Source organism: Scomber japonicus, chromosome 5 (genome assembly GCF_027409825.1).
Source record: "Scomber japonicus isolate fScoJap1 chromosome 5, fScoJap1.pri, whole genome shotgun sequence".
Taxonomy (NCBI): domain Eukaryota; kingdom Metazoa; phylum Chordata; class Actinopteri; order Scombriformes; family Scombridae; genus Scomber; species Scomber japonicus.
In genome coordinates, this window is record NC_070582.1 from 19463718 (window position 1) to 19486561 (window position 22844).

The window sequence follows — 22844 nt, forward strand, 5'->3', positions numbered from 1 at the left end:
TGGATTAGCTATCTATATGATAAAGTATACTCTGTGCATCTGCGGACACACATATACTGTACACACACTGACCGATGCACACACACATATTGAGAGACTGAACAAATAAAGTGTAAAAAGAGGAGAGACAGCCTTGTGCAGTCACCACTAAAATATGAATAGTACTAAACAGATATTTTATTACACTACTACAATTCAAATTAGACTACAGCACTTCTGTAATCTTTTTATATATATTTTTCCATTCAGCACCTTCTTGTTGTGGTGCTGTAGGTTGTGTTATATTTGGAAAAATGCTGTATGCCAGTGAGTCTCAATGTGCTGTACACTGGGAAACCATACTCATTCAAATTCTGTCTAGGTCTACCTGAGTGGGTGGGGTGCTGAAGGCATCTGAGAATGGAATTCATGCTGCTGATTTATTCCACATGGCTACCATAGCAACAGGCTCTGAACCAGTTCAGATGCCACCCTCATCAAAGCTCCTTCCTCTCTCTCTCTGTCAAGTTTAACAAGTTTTACTCCGGCCCCTGGGCCCCTCTAGCCATTGGTTCCTGGAGCCACACATATATCAAACTCTAACGTAAAAGATTAGTTCTCTTACTTCAGCCAAAAGGTGCCCTCTTTTACTCTGGAACTAAAGCTAGCATTTGCCTACAGGATGGATCTTCTGACCTCACAGACAGACAGACATCATCTGAACAGCTTTGGGACCAAATACAAAAATAGCGCTCTAATCCAAGCTGAATGTATTTCTTCTAGAGATCATACATTTCAAGGTTCAAGAGGTCAATTAAATGAAATGCTGTAAATCTATTCATTGATCTTCAAAGTGATCAAAAGGTCAAAGGCCACTTCATTAAACAGGTTGCAGTATGACTTCACGGCATTGTAACAGTGCTTATCCTTTTCGTCTATTGGCACTCTCTCCCTTTTTTGTCTGCCACCTTTGTTGACCCCACACTTTACTGTTTCTATCAGGATCCAATGCAGCAGAACGCTTTATTGCAAATGAAAATGTCAGGGAGGGATGGAGAGGTTATGAGGCAGTGGAAAATTAACATTGGAATTCAAACAGTACTCAGTGGGTATGGTGTACTGCATGTGTACAAGATTTTGTGACTTTTATATGCAATTGCAGAATCTTTGGGATGTGCTGGAGAAGGCTTTGCGCAGTGGTTCGACTCTCCCATCATCAACACAAGATCTTGGTGAAAAATGAATGCAACACTGGACGGAAATAAATCTTGTGACATTGCAGAAGCTTATCGAAACAATACCATAGTGAATGCATGCCGTAGTAAAAGCTAAAGGCGGTCCAACGAAATATTAGAGTGTTTTTTTTGGCCAAGCAGTGTATTTCTTGCATTCATAGCATTCACTTCACATTCACTTCATAAAATGTGTCTGTTTTTACTTCGATTCTGACCTGTAAGCTACAAACGTTCATATTCACATAACAGTTCTCGGTTGCACTACAATATTTTAATATTTTCACAAAAGTCACCTTTTTAGATTTGCTCAGGTACAACAATTCTATGCTAATTTTAAATTTATCAGTTGCTCTATGAAAAAGAAGAGGACAGAGCAAGCCTTTGTTTTTATCTCCTGATGTTCTCAACACATAGGTACGCCAAGTGAAGGTTAAACATCAAATACAATACTCTTGTCTTGTCACCGATAACAACTCTGATGAGAACAAGGGGACTATTATCAGTGGAGGCACAGGCAGTAGCTTGTCCTGCATATCAGGTTAAAACCAAACTGAGTTTTTAAAGTAAGGTGTGGATGTGTTACCAATAAACATGATGATGACACACACACACACACACACACACACACAGAGATACACATGCAAATACACAAAATACACAAAGGGAATCCAAAATGATACAGCCATCAGCGCACTGTACACACACAGCAGTGTGTCAACATGTACTATGTGTTATCTCACTGACACAGCTGTCACTGAGGTACTGTATCCCCCTCAGCAGTTCATTGCATTAAATAACCAGCATCAGGACATGTTGGACTGACCCTTGCAAAATGTAATTTTCCTGCACAGTTTTGCATGTGCGTGTGTGTGTGTGTGTGTATGTCTCTGTAATGGCCCTGTATTTATAAAAGGGTTTGTATGTATAAAAGATGCCTACCACTCATCATTCTGTAATGTTTCCCACAGGTCCCATACATCACAACACACAAGAGGCTTGGAGAGGACAGCCAAGGGAATGACAAACATGGGAGCTGTATATCACCTGGCTTTTTCCTACTAGTGATAGCCAAGGAAAAGCAGAGATGGCTGAGTTATTCAGTGAGAGAGAAAGTGTGAAGTGAGTGAAGCAGTGAAAAAGGAAAGGAGAGAGGAGGGGAATGTGTACGTGGAGAGGTGTGTGATGTGGAGCCCTGCATGCTCCACACCTTGGGGTTTTGCCTCTCCTGGGACGATCAAGTCTTTGAATTATATTGCTGCCATATCTAGCAACCTGAACTCTAAGTCTCTAGTCTCTAAGTCTGTGGAAAGAATTGGGACAGGTAGATGATGCAAGTGAGGAACACAGACGCCCCAAATACGATGAAAGCGAACAAATGTCAGACAGGTATAAATTAGTGATGCTGTTTAGCACAGCTAAAAAAAGTTTCAGTGGCATGTGTTTATTATTGAAATGCATTTTCAGCAGAGTGTCTATGATAATTTTTATTATATAAAACCACGCGTGCAACTTTGTTTGGGAGCATTTGTCTGTTCGCATGTATTAAAAGTACATAATGTCCAGTGTAAATAATGCCCATTCCACGAGTGTGTGTGCGTGTGTGTGACGCAATGAGTGCTGTGTCATTAATCTGGGTGTAATCACTACATTTGTGTCCCTGTGGGGGGCTGTTCTCCTCTCTAATCCATCTCTTTATCCCTGCAGCTTTCTTATTACATCACTCTGACCTTTGCACTGTGTCAGCCCTAACAGCTGGCCGAGGCTGTCAAATAACACACAGCACATGCATTCAAGCAACACACCATATTGCTCACTGGGGAAAACAGGAAGAGTACAAATCAAAAAGTGTGGAAGTATACACAAAAAGCCTTATTACAATAAGAATACAATACCAGGGTTTTACTTGAGGCTCACTTACAAAACCTTTTTTATAAATACAGGGATATGAAATATGAACGCTTTGAGCTCTACTCTCACAGACGGGAGTAAAGTGACTAGAATTCATTAAGATCTTGCTGGAAATCACAAAATATTTTAATAAAGGCACGTATGTATTGAATAGCCAAGGCTTTGTATTTGATTAATATACTGTAGGCAACTGTGATGTTTGCCTGTTCAGCTGGAGTGAGCTGCTCTACTTGTGTAATCAATATGCCTACCTTGATACTCTCTTTTTTCTGTCTGTTATCTATTTATAGATAACCATGACTAAACTGAAAGGGAATATGTGGACATGAACATGTTTATGTATCTTTATCTGCAAAAAAGAAACAAAAACAGACACATATTCAATATCCAAACTAATTATGAGTCAGAGTACTGCAAACACATATTAATCCTTCTCTTAAGTGACACATATCTTAGTTGAAAGAAATTAGAAATGACTAAATAACAACTGCTGTATTTTGCACTTTTTCCTCCCTCATTACAAAAAGGACATAAGTGATAAGGAACACAAAACACAACCTGTTACTCAAAAAACTGAATCAAAGCTACTTATGGCAGTAAGATGTTACAAGAGCTACCAAGACAGACATTAAAAAAGTAAGGATTTTATATGAGTGATCTCATTAAAAGTATTAAGCAGATTGTTCATCCTTTATGACATTTTCAGAAACATTATTCAAAGCTTCTTGTAGTCCACTAATGCTTTCTAAGTGATCACACTACGGTTCTTGTGTCATGATTAAGTATGAAATAAATAGTAAGTAGTAGTAGTAGTAAATTTGCCTCAACAGTACAAATTATTTCTAATTATATCAAAATGTGTTGCAGATTTGCTTGAATTAATTTCCCCAACTCTCCCTCAATCAAAGCAGTGGCATTTGCAGCACCAGGCTAAGCTGACAGCATTTCATGTGAAACAAGTCAGCTGTGAAATTCATCCTTCCAATAGTATCTCACCATTACAAAGGCAAACGGCAAATAGTATAAACTGTGTATCTTTGTCTGTGGCTACATATTTCTTTGACATGGAAAAAACAGTAAGACTGTCTGTTTCTCCATATTTGAAGGGAATCATGAATGTGTCATGAGTCATGAACTGCTGAGTATTTGGGAGGGAGGTTATACAGTAGCTTGACCTTCTTAGGCATATTTTTGTGTTCTGTCAGCAGTAATAATACTTTACGTATTTATTGTTGACTAATCTAAAATAGAATACTTATAATTTTAGAGTGAACTTCAGCATGTGATGTTTAGTGCTCTTAGGCAATGTTGCTCATTGTATAGTTCATATGTGAGATTATGCAACATGCTGTATGTTAAGCAACACCATTACTTAACTTGTTTGTTACAAATGTATTATTATTCACAATTTCTGCTTTTCTGTGTTACAATAGAATGCTTATTTTGCTACCTGTGTGTCTGCGCCACCATTCCCCTGCAGCACAAGTTTCCATTCTAGTTATGGACTTCTTGGTATTCATAATGTATAGGTTCACATTTGAGTCATATCAGTTTCAACTAACATACAGTATTTTTTTTCATGCAACTGTCAGTGAAAGAGGAAATGTAAAGCATTAAAAATGTATGAAATCTTTTTAAGGTATACATGAATGATGATGCACAAAGATGGAATTCACATTAAGGGTTAGGCTTCTACTCTGGAAGTGCATGAGCCAGCCACGTGATTTTCAGTTGATCTACACCCAGGAATTGATTTTTTTCTTAGAATTTAGCAACTCAGCCAGCTTGTAGTCAGGTGGGAGATTTGCTGTAACCACGTGTGTATGTATGGTAGTTAAACTTGAAGCTGAGCTGCATAAACTTGAAAAAAAAGATCCTCAAAATGGACTGTTGAAACATTTTATGGGGTATTTTTTCCAGCAAATACATCAGGCACCTATAACACTGTAATGTGTGTGCATTATAGTACCAAGCAGCTGGGAGCCTGTGGTAGTTGGTGAATATTTGATGAGAGAATGGATCCTCTCCCTGGGCAGGTTGAATACAGTGTGCATACTCAATCGTATACACACACACACACACACACAGACACACACACACGCATACACACACGTACACAAATACACACACATGGAGTAGTACACATATGTACACACACACCAGGTGGTACAGTTTCTGTGCTGTTTCAAAGTCTTACGCCAAGCAGGTGCTGATGATGGTGATATTAGAGTATACTGCATAACTCCCAGATGAAAAGCACACTGGAAACTGATGCCTCTTATGCTCAACTGTCTCCAGCTAAGAAATCATTGGAACACAAACTCAAGCACATGCAAGGTCATCTTCTCTTTCACACTGGTAGCTTTCAAGTGGCAAGAGAGGAATACTAAGAGAGCGTCAAATACAAAGACATCCAGAGATTGAGCAATATCTAGTGCACTTGTTCTTTATTCACCAAATTTTAGCATTGCACACTTAAAGGACCCTACCAGCATTTATGCATGTTTAGTGCTTTTTAGGTGTGATTGATTTTATTTATTTATTTTCTATGTAGTAAAATGCACTTATAACTCAATTTAGCATAATTTAACATCAAATGGTAATACATCTCTAACAAAACAATCAGAGATGATGTTCATTTTTATGCATTAACAGTTTTTTATCATATTGCAGTGAAACAAATGGAAACCTGAGTGGGAAAACACAAATCAAAAATGTAAAATGCATTTTTACATACAAAGACTGGTGTAAAGTATGTTATTTGTAAATGGTGAATAGACTTCAGGGGTTTGAATGCTCTCGGATATGCTGGAACGTGTAAGTAAATTAGTTCAAAAATTATATCTTCCACAAAAGGAGAATCTGAATATTTGTTCACTCATCCCTATCTTTAATAACAATGCTAGTGAATTAGTCTAGATTTCTCCAAAAGAAAGACGAGCACTATGGGTACATTATCATCCATGTTAAGTGAATAAAGTTTACCTCTGACACTGTACACTGGTGAGGCAAGAGTCTTCTGGTAGTCTAAAACCCCATCTTCTTTTACACCTCTTCAATTATATACAGACTGCTGTCTAGACTTTATCAGAGCACCTCTACAAACATCCTGATGTCCATCTTACTGCAAACAGCAAACAACACTGTGTTGTTTGCTGTTCAGAAGTATAGGACTGCACACTAACAACTATTTAGGTTTTAACTATTTGGTGGAAGGGTAAATACATTTAGTCTGTTTCAGTGATTTTCTGTCCCAGGGTTCATCACACTGTAAAGGAAAAGGAAGAGCATTGCAAAGCAAACGTATATGAAAATGTAGATGTGCTCTGTATTATGTTTTATTGCCAAGGGACGGCAGATGTCAATTAGCTTTAAGCTAACTCTGGTACAATACATCAAATGGCAACATTTATGTTTAATATTGTACATGGTCCCTTTACAAATAAATACAAATACATTTAAAAAATGTATTCATACAAATATTAGATACAACTAATTGCTACAAATGTTAAATATGTGTGGCACAAGAAAGACCATGATGAATACCAACTCAGTGCATACGCCACTTCCAATAAAAATGTACATTAGCATTGAAGCAGCTGCAGCACTGCTACATCATCCATCCTTCTCTATTTAGAGCATCTTTGAGAATCCTTTTCCGCTTGATTCTTGTCCTTACATCTGATGGATTTTTTCTCTTATCTTTATGGTATTTATCAAGTCAGCGCCCTCATTTCCATTATCAGGCCAGATATATTTTTATCCTGCACTCTGTTTTCTATTCTCATTGTCATTCTCTCACATTCTTCTCTGCCAGTCCGTCTGTGATCAGCAGTGATTTCCTGCTCACTGATTTGTAGGATTTGAGGGCATGAACTGTGTTATCCTTTGAATTCTCCCACAAAAAACAGCAGTGGGAGGGGCTGGTGGGAAAAGCAAGATAAGAATAGGCAGTTGAGATAAGGATGTACTGATGTCTTGTGGACACTGTTTCTTTAAGAGTATTTTTAGTATATCAGTGGTCATTCCTCTGGGAAAAAAAGGCTCTCAGTGGCATGAGAGACTTTGCAGTTCTCTAGCATGATGCTGAGTGAGGAAGGTAGAAGGCAAAGCATATGCTCCCTAAGGATACACAGTAGACTGCCAAAGCTTGGTAACTCTACCTGCGTATCATGCGTATTCTAACACAATCGTGTTATCACTCAGTCAATTACATTGTTGGAACATTTAGAATGTGTTACAAAGTACTGGCTTGGCCTCCAAGGGTAAGCAGGTGTACAAGAGGAAAAGGGATGCATTGTGAAAGCTGGCTAGCTTAATTTTCTCTCAATTTCTATGCAAGAGCTACTGGGACAGTGAGCTAATATACAGTATATCCTAGCCATTAATATCATAAAAGCAGTGCAATGTTTAGTCTTAAAGGCTATACTTAAGAATCTAATTGATTACAGTCAACTTTTATTTCTTATTTGTTGTTTTGATCCATTGTATTTTGGTCCCATCCAGAGAGTAGTGTCGGGAGTCCATATTTTCCCCTCCTCTGGGCTGATATGTAAATTTAATGACACTGGCAAAGTGTGTGTGATCAGGTTACTGTATAGATTACATGGTGACCCTTCCAAACACACAGGCACAGAAACCTAGAGACCTAGAGAGGACAGCAATACACTCCCATGCAGGTCACAGCTCCACACTGCTCCGGCACTGCTCCAGGGAAAACCATGCCGGGGAAAAACTGCTTTGCCTTCCTCAAGGGTCAACGTCAGAGGTGCGACTTTTTGCAAAATATTTATTTTACTAAAATAATTTCCAAAAAAAAGGAAGTTGCAGTCTCATCCATGAGAATTACAGCTGAGGGAGTTAGAAAGTGGTTTGCAGCATTATGCTCCACAGTGTCGGCTTAATTAAAGAGAGAGCGAGATAAGTACTGCTTCTGAGCACTGTTTGTTTGAGTGTGTTTGTGTGTGAGCAAACCAGATAAAGAAAGAAAGAGAGAGAGAGAGAGAGAGAGAGAGAGAGAGAGAGAGAGAGAGAGAGAGAGAGAGAGGGAGAGAGGGAGAGAAAGAGAGAGAGAGAGGGAGAGAGAGAGATGGGTTTGGGTGGATCAGGCTTAACTGTGCAGTGAAGAATACAAATTCTGTATAGATGTGATGTCTTTCTAATAGTGTATGCCTGAGTGAGCAAAAGGGTAGTGCTGCAGAAAGAGGTGTCTGGTCAACAGTCAGAAAAGACATGTCAGTATTAATGTTTGGAGAATGGAAATTGGGGCTCCTACATTATTACTTAGGGGTAATGGACTCCCAGGGCTGCAGGGTGGCTTGGTGGTTTGTATTATTGCCTCTCAACAAACAGGTTCTAAGTTCAAACCCAAACTGGAGATTGTACCTCCACCTGTGGGAGTCATCTACCATCAGGAGACTTACAAGGGTCACAGAAAGCTAAACTACTAAAGCACTCAAAGATTAACATACATGTCGGTGTGAATACATCTGTCTTCATTTGTACTCAACATCTTTCCATATTATAAGACATCCAGTTTAGAAAGTGGATGGATAGATTTGTACTCATAGAGATAAACAGTTTAAGGTGAACAATAGTTTGTACTGGATTTAATTAGCACACAACATTTTAGACAAACCTCAAGGCCTGTCATTGCACCAACCCTTTAACAGGCCTTACACTTCGTTAATATTTATTGTCAAATGCTATACTGAATGTTTGGTGTTGATGCTAAAAGAATGCAAGCCCAAGCTTTTGTAGATAATGCTGTATACCTTAACTGAAGAAATCATGTGACTTGAGGGGTAAATTATTATAGGCTTTGTGTCTCCGTTAAGGCAGCAGAGTGACTGATTCATCCCTGCTCATCTTCTAGAAATAACTACAGTGAATCCTGTCTGTGCTTATCTCAGTCCCTTGTATGAATTTACTCACTACACACATGGCGAGAACAGACAAAGGAACCTGCAGGCGAAACATGTTTTAATATTCGTGCTTTTCAAATTGTTCCCCATGAGTAGCTTGAATTCTTTTCTCTCCTCAATACACACGAGAGCATACAATTTATTTTTGGGGTCTCTCTCTATGAATAGGTGATGCTGTTAAAGTGTGATGCTACAGCCGTGTGAGCACAGGGTTTAAGTCTGGCATTATCAGAGAGTGCATTTGGGGGGGGGGCGGGGGGAGGGGGGTAATTTACCATTACATCTAGTACCAGATAATAAGTAATGACATATAAGGACATTGACCTGAATTTACGGAAGTCCTATTCTGATACTCCTCCCAAACAGGAAGATGATTATCACTTATTATTTCCACCAAAAAGATGTTCAAATACCAGATTGTGAGGATGAGGTAGGTGTAAGAAGTCTAAGATTACCTAAAGGATATCCGCCTCATGCATGAGCCCACAGCAAAGCTACAGCCTATATCCCCAGATGGAGATTGTGCTGATAAATGTTTCCTGTGTGTGTATGTGTGTGTCTGCAGGGAAGCCAAATCTGGCGCTTTCTGTAGAGAGACCATAGCGATTCTACTGCTCACACATCATGGATGACGTAACTCTTCCACACGCCCACACACCACTTGCTCTCCATCCATCCCACACATCTCACACACACTCACCACATACTGAATAGGAATTTATCTACTGTATGGTGTGTGTATTTCTGAATGTGAGTGTATGAGTGTGCAGGGGCATGTGCGTCTGATTGAAGATAAATCCTCTCCTCAGATGATAAGTAATCATTGCTGGTGAATATTTCTTTTATGGCAGAAGGGTGATATACACAGGTGAGATTTTTTTCCACCCATTTTCTGATGTATTCTCAGTTTTCTTATAAATCAAGTTTGCTAAACCTACAAATTGTATTTTTCCAACCAATATACTGGAAATGTAGAAAGCAAATGCTTTATTTAATGCCTTTTTTGGCATCATGTGTGGTGTTTAGGTCAAGTGAATTTTATGATTATTGTTTTTTAATAGAATTTTGAATTCTATATAGTTGTATAAATATGCTGTTCAAGGACCATGGTCAATTCATGTTTGGACAGAAGTCTCAAAATGTCTAGTCATCTAGCCTGAGCTGATAGAAGAAACGAAGAAAGCCAGCAAGTTGTTTTTTTCTTCTTCTCTTTTTTACATCACACTGACAGTGGCACTGGATAAGATTGCTCAGATTGTCTCTTCACATCACATCTGTTCTGTAGAAAAACTCTTGTGGGAGACATGCCAGAATAAGAAGGCTGGTGCAGAAAAAAAGAGAGAGGTTACAAAACACAGAAGAGGTGCTTTGTGCCAGTGGGTGTTTGTCTTATATTACATAGATCTTCATTAAGTATATCTACTATAATGCAAACAACAGCACTTTTAATTCAGGCCCAAGAGGAAATGCCTAGACAGCGTGTGGACAGTGTGTAAATGAATGCACACCAAAGACTGGTGTTACTGTATGTTAGGTTTATAGTGTGGCAGAGGCTAATCTAGAGGTGAGTTTATATGGATGGAGACAAGAATGAGGAGGAGACAGGAGAATGAAATATAAAAAGGACATTTTAGTGATAATTTTAAGATGTATTGATTTCTGTCTGAAATTAGCTGTGTTATGCTGTATTTAGACAGGAGTGAAGGATGACGTTAAAGATATGGAGGTACGATGGAGATGAATGATCAATGACAATAATTTTCTTGTTGAATTGTATCAGGTATGAGCAGATATCTTAATAACGACAAAGGGGACACCTAGCTGATGTGTGATGATTTGGTATGCAACTGCACATACACCCAGTAATACAATGACTGTTGTGTATGTGAAATACACTTTGGCCTGTTAATTCATATCAAGTGTAAAACAGAGGAGGGATGAGGACATCATAACAATCTGTGGTGTTTTCAAACATTTACTTATAGTCTTTATGTGGAATGGGTTACAATGTGAATTGAATAAGCTATATTTGATATTGCTATGGTGGCTCAGCACACTTGGGGTTGAAATCACATCATCCTTATTATACTCGTGATCACCACTATGACATTTCAAATATGTCAGCGGTCGCTGAGAAAACGTGAAACTTATCACGAATGAGGGTAAATCTTGTGATCCTCGTCGCTGATCACACGTGACTCCGGGGAAATAAATCTCCCTGTCCCCTTTAATTTCAATTTCCGTGCGTGACATATATTGTGATCACCTGTCAGATGCGGCGGCTGCGCACTGGAGAGGGAGGCGGAGTGGATGCTGATCGCTCTCTATCTGCTGCCCTGTGCCCTCCATCCCTCGGTGATCAGACAAACACGGACAGGGGATATCCGAGGAGGTTTTGGGCGAGGATGGGGAGACAAATCTGCTGTTGCTGAAGGTATAATTTCCATCGGTGTCATTGGAATACCGCGCTTCACTGTTTGACATTGTGACCGTGGAGGGTGAAGGATGCTCGGCTGCAGGATGGGAGGAGATGAGCGGGGAGACACGGAGCGGATAACAGATGGTATTTGTGGGGATGCCACCGATTACAGGGCTTTGCTGGGTTTCCTCGCCGATTTTGGCTGGTTTCAAATTATTCAGAAGAGTTCAGCACCTAAATTACTGCCAAATGTGACCAGGCACCTGGTCAAGGGCACACAAATATGTGATTATATGTTTTCTTGATCTGCGGTCAGCCGCGCAGTCGGAGCATTCATCACCTCGTACCCTCTGCGGACTAACATATTATCAGGTTTAATGTGGTCGGTTGTAACATAGGCTGCTTTTTTCGTCACGATAAAACGCTTTCGGTACGCTTCATCAGATCTTCTTAACCGCCTATGGGTGACCGATTGCTACTTGTGGGCTGAGCGTAGTAAACCTTAAATCCAGCTGTTGTAGAAAGACAATAGCTCATTGCAGACCCGAACTGCCTTTGGCGTTGTTTTTGAAAAGGAAAGTATCAGTATTCATTCCCAATGCATTTTTTGATGGCCCCCTACCCGGATGTGCCTGCAGTTTCTCCAGAGAGAGCACTAGATTTCCTGTGTTTACTCGTCCTGTTGCTGTAAAACATGCACTGGACGAGATTTCTCACTCTCTGACACTCGGTGTCATTTGGGTGATGAATGAAGAGAACATAAAGCCGAATCCATTCATCGTGGATGATAAAAAGTAGTAAGACCTGTGAGTCCACCTTGAATAGTCATCTAAATTATGTTTGTAGTAGCCGGGTCTATTTAGTGCTATATCCACCCCATGTATTGCACATTGGTCTGTATTGCATTGCTGGCTGTAAGGCATATCTGAGGTTTGTGTACGCTGTGATCAACAGAGCGGCTCTGACCCTGTCCATGGTCCTGAGAGCACCAGACGGAGCGGTGTAAATCAAAGTGAAGCTGAATCATTAATGGTTTTCTCAGGATGGAGGCGACGACTGCTATGCAAATGATAATCGTTTCAGACCTGATGAAAGATTGTTATTTATTTATCAAGCACCTTGGTGTGTCACAGATGCAGTTTCTTATTTACAGTTCATTGAAATGTAAATTTCTTTATTGTAAAATGTGCCGTTTACGGATCTGGTACGTATACCACATGGCATTATGTAACACACTTGGTAGACTTATTAGTAATAACTTGTTAAAATCCTGTCTCAATATTATGTGATTATCAAATATCCACCTCAGGCAGTGGATCAGTGGATGAATGCTATTATGCTTCCTCTGCATCCATTATTATTTAGTACACTGTGGCAGCATGTTGTAATTTTGTTTACCAGACAGCATATTGGTTCACACAGTACTGTAAACATGGTTCACAAATTCTCACACTCCTTCATTGTCCCTCCATCTTGTCTTGTTTCTGTCATCTCATGCTTCGATCCTTTTCGCCACTCTGCCTTCCTATCTCATGCATTTAGGAAGTCTGATGTAGATGCTGAGCCAGGGGAGAGCCCAGGGAGCAGCAGTAGCAGCAGCAGCAGTGGGACTGTAGATGCCATCTCCACAGCTCAGGCCCCAGTCCCCCCTCAGACCTCTGCAGGAGAGCCAGGACAGAGAGGAGACAGCTCCTGCTCTGACTCCGACAGTCCTGTAGATTCAAGCTCGTGTGAGGAGGAGGACGAGGAGGAGGGGGAGGAGGAAGAGGAGGAGGAAGAGGAGGAGGAGGAAGACCCCACTATGTTCTCCTCTAAATTCCTTAGCGGGGCTAACCCTCTCAATGCTGTGTCCTCTGCTGTGAATAAGTTTGGTTTATTTGGAGATGATGGGGAGGAGAATAAAAATCAGAAAGCATCTCCTCAGCAGGGGCGGAAGTCATCTGGAGAACAGCAGCCAGGAGCAGGCAAAGGCGTTCAACAGCAGCAGGGGCCCCAAAAATCTGGCCAGGGCCCTCCTGTGCAAAAGAGCCAACCTCTTCCTAAAGAGGAATCACCACCGCTGCATGGAAATGGACAAGCAGGACAGCAAAACAGGCCTGGTGGACAACAAGTTGTCCCAAAGGCAGGACCACAGCCTGACAGCCAACTTAGAGGAGAGCCACAAAAAACTCCACCTAAGGGTGCGCAAGGTTCACCCAAGCCTGGAGCTCAACAACAGACTCTGACTAAGAGCGGAGCACAACCAGAATCTCCAAAGCCATCATCACAACAACAGGCTCCACCTAAAACAGGTATGCAACAACAAGGGCCCACTAAGACTGTTGTACAGCAACAGCAACCTGCAAAGACTGGGGTGCAAGGGTCCACTAAGCCAACCATTAAACCATTAAAAACTGGCTCACCTCAAGGGCCACCTAAAGTAGGACAGCAACAGCAGGGATCACCAAAAACTGGACAGCAACAACAGGGCTCACCGAAGGTGGGACAACAGCAGCAAGGCCTCCGAACTGCACCCCAGCAGCAGTCCTCTCATAAGCCTGGGCCTCAGCAGCAAGGCCCTAAGGGACCTAGAACACCTGACCTGTCCAGGGCAGGATCATCATCACCAGGAGCAACTAAAGCTACACCTCAGTCAAAAGCAGTAGCTAAGTCCCTTTGTCCAGTGTGTAACACAACAGAGCTCAATATGCACACCAAGGAACCACCTAACCATAAAACCTGCACACAGTGTAAAATGGAAGTATGCAGTTTGTGTGGCTTCAGCCCCCCAGACACTGATGTAAGTAGTGGTTTAATGTTATGTTAATTTAATTTATTTTTAAAAAAATTACCTTGCTTTGTCCAAACTAAATGTGCATGTATAGAATATTGTGTCTGTAAAGTATTGAGTATAGAACATACTTTTTGCAACTAATTTCATATGGTTCAGTTTGACAGTTGCATTTTTTATGCTATTCAGTGTAGCCAATAGCCATAGTAGGTAGGTCTTAATTGCGGAATTCACTCAACATGAAGCTTTACCACATATATTATTTAGATTTATTATAACACATACACGTTCAACACCTTTTTCTAGTCTGACTTACAGTAAAAATAAAATTAACCATTAATTAAAACAATATTAAAGCTACATTTTAAGTAACAGACCTTAAACATGTATGTATACTCATGTGTATGTTTTCTTTTGTTGTTGTTGTTTTTGTATAGGGACGTGAGTGGCTTTGTCTTACCTGCCAGATACAGAGAGCTCAAGGAACTTCTGAAACACAAGGACATCCCATGAAAAAACCAACACCTAACAAAGTCTCTGCTACACCACCTCGTGCTGTACCTGTTAAAAAAGAGACATCAGCACCAAGTTCACCCCAAAAAGTGCAGTCTACATTGGCAAAAGTGCCAGCAAAGGGTGAAACTGTTAAAGGACCAGACAGTCTGAAACAGGCCAGTCCAGCATCTGTTCAGAAAATGACACATGAGACCCAGGGAACATCAGGGTTTCGAAAACCAGACCAGACTAGTCAAACTGCACGCAAGCAAAGCAGTGCTACCCCACCTACCCAGCAGGAGTCAAGGGGATTGTTTGGCTTTGGTGGTTCTAAAACAGAAGCTGCAAAGCCTGAGGAGTCAGTGACTGGGAAGATGTTTGGTTTTAGTTCCTCCATTTTCAGTTCTGCGTCTACTTTGATAGCCTCAGCTGTTCAGGATGAGTCTAAAATCACACCACCAGTTTCTCCCAAGATGCAGCCTACTAAGCAGACCAAACCACCTACTGCCCAAATGTCAGAGCAAGACAAAAAACAAGAGCAACCCCAGCAAACAAAGGCTCATCCAGCAGGACAGGCCAAAGTGGACAAAAACAGTGCTCCAAAAACAGCAGTGGCTTCCGGCAATACTCCTACAACAAGCCAATCTGCTTGTCCACTATGTAAGATGGTGCTCAACATGGGCTCAAACGATCCTCCCAACTACAACACCTGCACTGAATGCAAAAGCACTGTTTGCAATCAATGTGGATTTAACCCCATGCCAAATGTCAAAGAGGTAAGACAAATTGTGGGATATTTATGAAATTAATTGATTGTTTAAGGGAGAGAGGAAACTTTAATTTTGATCACGAATAGGGTTATATACCAGTATATCACTTTATGATTTTATAATTTTGGAGGTAAATTGCTTTCATTTTCTGGGTGATCAGATTGGTCTTACATAACTTATCAGAGTTGTTGCACTATTGCCTCAGTGTCTCTAAAGTGTTCATTACCTAGATTCAGTGCTCTAGTATGCTCATAATACTTAAAATTAAGCTCTTTGAAGCTGTTAAATTCCCTGATGATGTTCACAGTGGTTTCTTAAGTTGTTTCATTTTATTGTTTTGAGTGCAATCCCCAAATGGGGATTATTTACATGAATAGATGACAATTGAGGCAATTCTTTTTTTTCTTCTTTTGTTTATTGAATATAGTTAAAGTCCAGGTTATGACATAAGCATATTTTGGAAATGTCTTCAAATGTTATGTACAGATATACCGCACTGGAGTTGTGTTTATCTTTGTTTTCACTGTGCAGACCTCTATTAATGTTGTTTGATAATCAAAAGTCCTTGAACTAACGTTTCACAGTTGCAAAGCCATTTTAATTCTATATTTTACTTACAGTACCTCTAGTCTCTAACAGTGACAGGGCTATGTGTCAGACTCTTTAGCCTGATATACAGACCAGGCCTACACTACAAAAGCAGCTCCACACAAAAGAGTACAATGAATTACAGTTCATTTTCTGTAATACATTACCATGGCTGTTTAGACTGTGTTAAATACTGTTGTTGGAGCTTGGACAATGATACTTGCTTTGAAAGCTATATGCAAAAATGCACATACACATACACCACTCATACCTCATGGGGATTTTCTTGTAGGGAAGACCTCATACTGTATACGGTAAATGGACATGGCATCTTCCAGGCTACCTGAAAAGACTTGACATTTGACTCTGTAATTCAATGCACAATGCAGAGTTAGTAGTAACTTGGCAAGGACAGTCCAAGGCTACTTGATCTTGTGATACTGATGTGTTCTGCTTAAACTAATGACTAAAACAACGGTCAACCAAGACCAGGATGAATATATCATTATGTGCATGCTTTGACATGTTTTTTTCTTGTTTGTTTGATTTGTATTTACATTTTATTTGATTTTTGTACATATGATTTACAAAAAATATGACATTTACAACAAACCTAAATACATATATTATGGGCTTCTATATGGTCCTTTTTTCACATATGTATTGCGCTTACACACATAGGTAAAGACAGACTTAAGTGTGTACGTAGCTTAAGCATTGCAATAAAAAAAAACATGAGCGAAAAAGAGAAATCAAATAAATCATTACTAAACCTTAGTATTACAAGAGGCTGAGCTGTATCTTAAAAACTCCATTAACATGGCTAAGATAAGTTCCCCATTTCATAAAGGACTTGTTAAATATACCCGTAATAGAAAAAGGAAACATTTTCATATGCAGTCACTCTAGTAATAAGGATGTACCAATTTGTGAGTGATGGGATGTGCACTGACTTATACAGTTGCACCAGCAATCTCCTGCTGAGCATAATGGCCATCTGAATCCATTCATCAAAACATAGAGGGGATTGTATCTATCAGAATGGAAGGATCTTCTAGCATGAATAATTGTGGGCAAGAGGGAACCTTCTTATTGATGAGATATGTATATTTTAAACCATTGAAACACAGTCATTACTGTCACTTGGCTTAATTTATAACTTGTCATATGGAGCAGGTGCTGGTAGTTTACTTTTTATTAGCTTAATTTTGCACCTCTTTAATAATAGAATTTCTTTGTAAAATGAATCTTTAAATACATTTAATTAAATACAAATATCTAACATTAATAAAATGTCATACATGCAGTATCAGTTGCACTGATTCAAGGAAAAAGGAAGGTGTGTTACCTTTTGACTGGTACTGTACGTATGTCTCACTCCCAGTCCTGCCTCATCAAAATTGTTGCATCCATCTACAGTCTGTTCACTGTATTCTATATGCATGAGACACTACTCACACGCACATGTATTGTTTGTGTGTGTGTGTGTGTATGTGTGTGTATTCATTTTGTCAACCGATAGCCTCTATTTGTTTGAATATTTCGTTTACTCTAGAGCTTTCATTATAATTTAACATATTAAAACTTACATGTATAATCTGTTTATTTCTTGTGTTTTTAAAGGGAAAGGAGTGGCTTTGTCTAAACTGCCAGGTGAAACGAGCTGCTGGAGGAATTGAACCTCAGAAAGGCACATCTTTGGTCAATTCATCATTAAATAAGAGTACTCCAGGACAGCCTGCACCACAAAAGACTTCTGCACCAGGTTCCCCTCAGAGGAAAGTATCTACACCAGCAGCAGAGTCAGCCAAGGCTGCAGCTGCTAAGAGACCAGACGCTCAGATACAGGCCAGCCCAGCTCTTGGGCAGAAAACACCCCAACAGAGTCAGAAGACAGGTCCTCAAAAACAACCAGACCAGACAAATGTAACTGCGCAAAAGCTGGGAAATGCCACTGCAGCAACACAGCAAGAGTCTGGAGGCTTCTTTGGTTTTGCTGGTCCTAAAAGCCAGACCGATGCTGCAAAGCCTGCAGAGTCAGTGACTGGGAAGATGTTTGGCTTTGGTTCCTCCATCTTTAGTTCTGCCTCCACTATGATTTCCTCAGCTGTCCAAGATGAGCCCAAAAGTACACCACCAGTTTCTCCAAAAATGCCTGCAGCGAAAGACTCCAAATCTCCTGCCAAGAAACCAGAACAGGAACGGAAAGCAGAACAACCACAGCAGGCCAAGGGTCCTCCATCATTACAGCCAAAAACAGACAAACCTCTGCCAGAGCCTCCAAAGAAAGCATCTCCAGTTGTTTCCAAAGCTGGCGAGTCTACTTGCCCTCTCTGTAAATTGGAACTCAATATAGGCTCTAAAGATCCTCCTAACTACAACACCTGTACTGAGTGTAAAAACAATGTCTGTAACCAATGCGGATTTAATCCCATGCCAAATGTTAAAGAGGTAAGATAATAAGAGTACTGTAAATTACAGAAAAGTTACTTTAGCAATTACAATTAACAGAAGTAAAATAAAATGTATTGTGCAACAACACTGATATAAATCATACAAATTAACTGTTTGCTCTTACATAGGTGAAGGAGTGGTTATGTCTCAACTGCCAGATGCAGAGAGCCCTAGGAGCATCTGAGCCTCCAGGGACTCCCATGATGAAACTACAGGCCTCACCAATGAAGGCTCCTGGACCTGCTAATGCACTGAAGAAGGAAACTCTTCAAAAATCTCAAAATAAAGACATTCCAACACATGCTGAATCTGAAATTAAGGAGACCTCTGCACCTGGCTCCCCTCAGAGGAAACCAACAACACCAGCGAAACAGCTCACAAAGGCTGAGGCTGTGAAAGGACCAGAGAGTCAGAAGCAGGTCAGTTCAGCTCCCGGTCAGAAAACCAAACTGGAAGGCCAAAAAACAGGTCCTCAGACAACACCGGACATGACAAGTAAAACTGGACGTAAGCAGAGTAATGCTACTTCAACTACACAAGAGGAGTCAGGAGGGTCCTTATTTAGTGGTCCTAAACATCAGCCTGATGCTGCAAAGCCTACTGAATCAATAAGTGGAAAAATGTTTGGCTTTGGTTCCTCCATCTTCAGCTCTGCATCCACTTTAATAAACTCAGCTGTTCAAGATGAATCCAAAACACCACCAATCTCTCCCAAGATACCTGCTGCAAAGGATACCAAATCACCCCTTGTTCAGAAACAAGAGCAGGGGAAGAAACAAGAGCAAATCCAGCAGCTCAAAAAATCTCCATTGCTACAATCTAAAGTAGAAGAAACTCCATCAGCGCCTGTAAAGGATGCAGCCACTTCCCTAGCAACTTCAAAGGCAGGCCAATCTATCTGCCCACTTTGCAAGGTGGAACTCAATTTTGGCTCAAAGAATCCTCCCAACTACAACAACTGCACTGAATGCAAGAACACTGTCTGTAACCAGTGTGGATTTAATCCAATGCCAAATGTGTCAGAGGTAATATAAGCAAAGTTGACTACATTTCCCAAATACAATACTCTACATAATTATGAAGCATAAAACTAGCATGTGACAGTTCATAATTGAACAGGAATACACACTGAACTATGAACTATCCATATTTTGACATTGTAAAGTGATTGCATGCAGGTTCTGTAGACATTTTGTATTTTAAATCAACATATTTTCTTTTTTCAGGTAAAAGAATGGTTATGCCTGAACTGTCAGATGCAGAGAGCTCTTCGTTCATCTGATCTCACAGGACCTCCTTTGAAACCTGACAAAGCAGCTAATAAAATACCTCCATCTGCTGTAAATCAGAGGACAACAGCTCCAAAACAAGATGAAACTGTTAAGAAGGGATTATCAAAATCTAATGTACCTCTAAAGATGGAGACTCCATTGCCTGACACATTTCAACAGAAGGGAAGTTCTACACCAGGTTCCCCCCAGAAGATGCAGCCTAAAGCAGCAACACAGTCAACTGAGGCTGCTACCAGACCAGAGGGTGACAAACATGCTAGCCAAACCCCTGGTCAGGAATCTCCTTTGGATATCCAGAGGACATCTGGTTCTCAGGAACCAAGTGACCAGACAGGCACAGCTGGACCAAAACAGAGTAAGGTTACCCCAGTGACAAAACAGGACTCAGGAAACCTATTTGGCTCGAGTGGTCCTAAAACAGGCCCTGATATTTCAAAAACAACAGAATCCGTGACTGGGAAGATGTTTGGCTTTGGTTCCTCCATTTTCAGCTCAGCATCCACTTTGATATCATCTGCTGTTCAGGAGGAATCACGCACTACACCACCAAGCTCTCGTAAGATGTCTGCACCAGTTCAACTCTCTCCCAGAATTTCTCCTGTGCCCAAGATTTCTCCAAAAACTACACCAACAGTTTCTCCCAAAACTTCTCCATCAAGAGAGCCCAAAACTCTTGTTCAGAAGCCAGAGCAGGAGAAGAAACCAGTGCTATCTCACCAGAGGAAAGACGACAAAGCTCCATCACAGCCTCCAAAGGCAGCCACAATCTCCCAAACTCCTCCTAATGCAGGTCAGACAAACTGTCCACTGTGTGATGTTAAGCTTAACATTGGCTCCAAGGACAACTTGAACTACAACACTTGCACTGAGTGTAAGACCACCGTCTGTACCCAATGTGGATTTAACCCCATGCCTATTGGAGAGGTAAGTGAAGGAATACATGTACATAGGAATACACAAACATTCTTTGTGACAAAATAATTTATTTGGTATATACTGTATGCATCTACACTGTATTTACTGTCAGCATATTTAAAGTTCTGTTTCTTCATTCGACTGTGGTCTGTAACTGTGGTGCAGTTTTGAGGAGTGTTAGTCCAACTACTTGGGTTGTTTTGAATTACTGTAATTCTCATTTCCAAAGCAACACATAACAAAGTGTCTACTGTATTTTAGGTAAAGGAGTGGCTATGTCTTAACTGCCAAATGAAAAGAGCAGTTGCATCATCTGAACCCCAAGAATCCCAGACAATTAAGTCCCAAAAATCATCCACTAAAGTTCCTTCACCTGCTGCAGTCCAGTCGAAGGATACTTCCAAACCAGCTACACCTCAAAAGGACAGTCCAAGCCTTGTTGTACAAAAGAAGGAGACATCCGAAACAGTCTCCCCACAGGGAAGACAGTCTCCAACATCAGTGCATTCAGGGAAACCTGAAACTGCCTCTACACAATTGAAACCAGCCAGCCCAACACCTGATAATAAAACACCACAGGAAAGTCAGATGACAGGTCCCAAGAAGCCACAAGAACAGACTAGCCAACTTGGACGTAAGCAGAGTAATGCCACTGCGACTAACAAGCAAGAAGGTCAGCAACAGGCCAGCCAAGTTTCTCCGAAGAAAATTCCACAGGAGCCCCAGAAAATATCAGGCCCTTCCAAGTCACCAGTCCAGACAAGTCAAAATGAACGTAAGAAGAGTGATGCCACTGCAGCAACACAGCAAGAGTCAGGAGGCTTCTTTGGTTTTGGTGGTGGTAAAACTCAACCTGATCCTGCAAAGTCTGCTGAGTCAGTTACTGGGAAGATGTTTGGCTTTGGTTCTTCTATCTTCAGTTCTGCATCTACTTTGATTACATCAGCTGTTCCAGACCAGCCGAAGACCACCCCACCAATTTCTCCCAAGATGTCCCCAGCGAAAGTGATCAAGTCTCCTGCTACCCAGAAGCTGGAGCAAAAAAAGATAACAGAGCCACCCCAGCAGACCCAGACACCTCCATCAGGACAGACCAAAGCCCCATCAGAGCCTCCACAGGCTGTAGCAGCTTCCCAATTAGCTGTCAAATCAGGCCAGTCTACTTGTCCGCTCTGCAAGGTCGAACTCAACAGGGGTTCCAAGGATCCTCCCAACTATAATACCTGCACTGAATGCAAGAGCACTGTATGTAACCAGTGTGGATTTAACCCTATGCCAAATGAAACAATGGTAAGATTAAAGATATATATATATATATATATATATATATATATATATATATATATATAATAGTATATATATATATATTATGTATATATATGTGAGTGTGTGTGTCATTTTACAATTTACTGCTGAAAGTCTGTTTAGAATTCCCCCAGCAAAGTTACACTAGTTAAGTTACACCCCATTTACTTTTTTAAAAGTGTCTTTTTCTGGCTCTTCCTTGTGTTCAAATTATGCATGCCTTCATTCATTACATTCTGGGTATATTAAATATAGAAATCTCAATCTATTCCCTGTTACCGGATTTATAGCACTTACTGGAATAACAAAAGAAAAAATCCCACTGCCTACGAATATTAATATGAAATTATGTGAAATCACACATAGTCAATAATTAAAACAGATTAACTTTTTTTTTCAGGTGAAGGAGTGGTTGTGTCTCACCTGCCAGATGCAGCGGGCTCTAGGAGCAACACAGCCTCTAGGAGTTACTTCTGTCAAATCTCAGATACCTGCAGAACCACAAAAGACAGACATTACCATCCCAGCTGAACCTGCAAAGAAAGAGTCGTCCACACCGCACTCACCTCAGAAAACAGCTTTGGCTGTAACAGCACAGCATGTTACAGCTGTGGCTTCTAACAAGCCAGAAGGTCAGAAACAGGCCAGCCAAGTTTCTCCTAAGAAAATTCCACAGGAGCCCCAGAAAATATCAGGTCCTACCAAATCACCAGTCCAGACAAGTCAAAATGAACGTAAGAAGAGTGATGCCACTGCAGCAACACAGCAGGAGTCGGGAGGCTTCTTTGGT